The sequence below is a fragment of the Schistocerca piceifrons genome, unplaced genomic scaffold (genome assembly GCF_021461385.2).
Source record: "Schistocerca piceifrons isolate TAMUIC-IGC-003096 unplaced genomic scaffold, iqSchPice1.1 HiC_scaffold_943, whole genome shotgun sequence".
NCBI lineage: Eukaryota > Metazoa > Arthropoda > Insecta > Orthoptera > Acrididae > Schistocerca > Schistocerca piceifrons.
The window spans coordinates 2,167,501-2,170,000 of NW_025729216.1; the positions used below are offsets into that span (position 1 = coordinate 2,167,501).

Sequence of the window (2,500 nt, forward strand, 5' to 3'; positions counted from 1 at the left end):
CGGCGTGCCCCGCCCCAGACCTATGACACGATCCAGGGCAGAGAAACGCTGGGCGGAAGCGGGTAGCCCCGCCAGATGCTCCCAGATGGCGGCGTCAGTCGGCCCCTCCGGCGGCGGCCCGGTGGTGTCGGCCGCGAAGTCCTCGGCTGCGTCGACGGGCGGCGCAGCGGCCTCGCCCGCGTCAGGCAGCGGGCTCGCTGCTCCCCGGCGGGACGCCGGCTCTTCCCCCCGACCGATCTCAAGCGCCTCCATGAATTGGCGGACAAGCTGCTTGTGGGCAGCTTGCCGCCGTCGGCACTTGATTGCCTCAAGCGTTCGGTCGGGGAATATCCTGATGAGTTCTTGATTTACAAAGAAGAACCGGGCGTCCCTCTCGAGGAACAGTTCGGCCTCTGCCTTGGCGAGCGACAGGACTTCTTCCTCCGTCCACCTCGCGCGATGCCTCTCCGTGACGATCTCCGCGTTGGCGGCCGCAAGGTGTTGGCGGCGGCGATGGACCCCGAGACCGTTCTTGGTGGTGAAGCTGCGGTGGCACTCACTACAGGTGTATTCAGCTGCAAAAGTTACAAGATTTTCGGCACGGCCGGTTGGCCGGCTAGGTGCTGGGGGAGTTGGGGTGGCACCTTCAGCGGAAGGGCCACCACTTATTCTCTGATTACTGCCCCCAACTAAAAAAGGGATAGTGCGAGGGGGGGCTGGTAACCCCCCCAAGCCCCTGGTGCGGTCTTCCACTCTGCGAAAATCAGCGGGCCCACGAGAAGGGGAGAAGACCGCAGGAGAGGAGAGGCTAAGAGGGCTAGGCCCATGTATTGCGCATCACTCTCCCTGTAACTATAACCCAAGGAAGGCACCTCGCAGCAGCAGCACGACTACATCAAGACCGCACTTCGAAAAGCCAAGTCCGGATGCAGCCACACCGCCGCCACTTGGCCACCTTAAGAGAGTCATAGTTACTCCCGCCGTTTACCCGCGCTTGCTTGAATTTCTTCACGTTGACATTCAGAGCACTGGGCAGAAATCACATTGCGTCAACACCCGCTAGGGCCATCGCAATGCTTTGTTTTAATTAGACAGTCGGATTCCCCCAGTCCGTGCCAGTTCTGAGTTGATCGTTGAATGGCGGCCGAAGAGAATCCGCGCACCCGCGCGCCCCCGGAGGAGCACGCTAAGGCGGACGCGGCCTCGCAGCAAGGAAGATCCGTGGGAGGCCAAGGCACGGGACCGAGCTCGGATCCTGCACGCAGGTTGAAGCACCGGGGCGCGAACGCCGCGCAGGCGCGCGCATCCTGCACCGCCGGCCAGCACGAGGCCGACCAACGGCGAGAGCAGACCACGCCCGCGCTAAACGCCCGCACTTACCGGCACCCCTACGGCACTCACCTCGCCCAGGCCCGGCACGTTAGCGCTGACCCACTTCCCGACCAAGCCCGACACGCCCCGATCCTCAGAGCCAATCCTTATCCCGAAGTTACGGATCCAATTTGCCGACTTCCCTTACCTACATTATTCTATCGACTAGAGGCTCTTCACCTTGGAGACCTGCTGCGGATATGGGTACGAACCGGCGCGACACCTCCACGTGGCCCTCTCCCGGATTTTCAAGGTCCGAGGGGAAGATCGGGACACCGCCGCAACTGCGGTGCTCTTCGCGTTCCAAACCCTATCTCCCTGCTAGAGGATTCCAGGGAACTCGAACGCTCATGCAGAAAAGAAAACTCTTCCCCGATCTCCCGACGGCGTCTCCGGGTCCTTTTGGGTTACCCCGACGAGCATCTCTAAAAGAGGGGCCCGACTTGTATCGGTTCCGCTGCCGGGTTCCGGAATAGGAACCGGATTCCCTTTCGCCCAACGGGGGCCAGCACAAAGCGCATCATGCTATGACGGCCCCCATCAACATCGGATTTCTCCTAGGGCTTAGGATCGACTGACTCGTGTGCAACGGCTGTTCACACGAAACCCTTCTCCGCGTCAGCCCTCCAGGGCCTCGCTGGAGTATTTGCTACTACCACCAAGATCTGCACCGACGGCGGCTCCAGGCAGGCTCACGCCCAGACCCTTCTGCGCCCACCGCCGCGACCCTCCTACTCGTCAGGGCTTCGCGGCCGGCCGCAAGGACCGGCCATGACTGCCAGACTGACGGCCGAGTATAGGCACGACGCTTCAGCGCCATCCATTTTCAGGGCTAGTTGCTTCGGCAGGTGAGTTGTTACACACTCCTTAGCGGATTCCGACTTCCATGGCCACCGTCCTGCTGTCTTAAGCAACCAACGCCTTTCATGGTTTCCCATGAGCGTCGATTCGGGCGCCTTAACTCGGCGTTTGGTTCATCCCACAGCGCCAGTTCTGCTTACCAAAAGTGGCCCACTTGGCACTCCGATCCGAGTCGTTTGCTCGCGGCTTCAGCATATCAAGCAAGCCGGAGATCTCACCCATTTAAAGTTTGAGAATAGGTTGAGGTCGTTTCGGCCCCAAGGCCTCTAATCATTCGCTTTACCGGATG

At 61.1% G+C, this 2,500-nt stretch overlaps 1 pseudogene; it reads right to left on the reverse strand.

Annotated features, from left to right (window-relative positions):
• LOC124772587 overlaps positions 1–2,500 on the reverse strand; it is a 7,959-nt pseudogene that overhangs the window by 4,141 nt on the left and 1,318 nt on the right.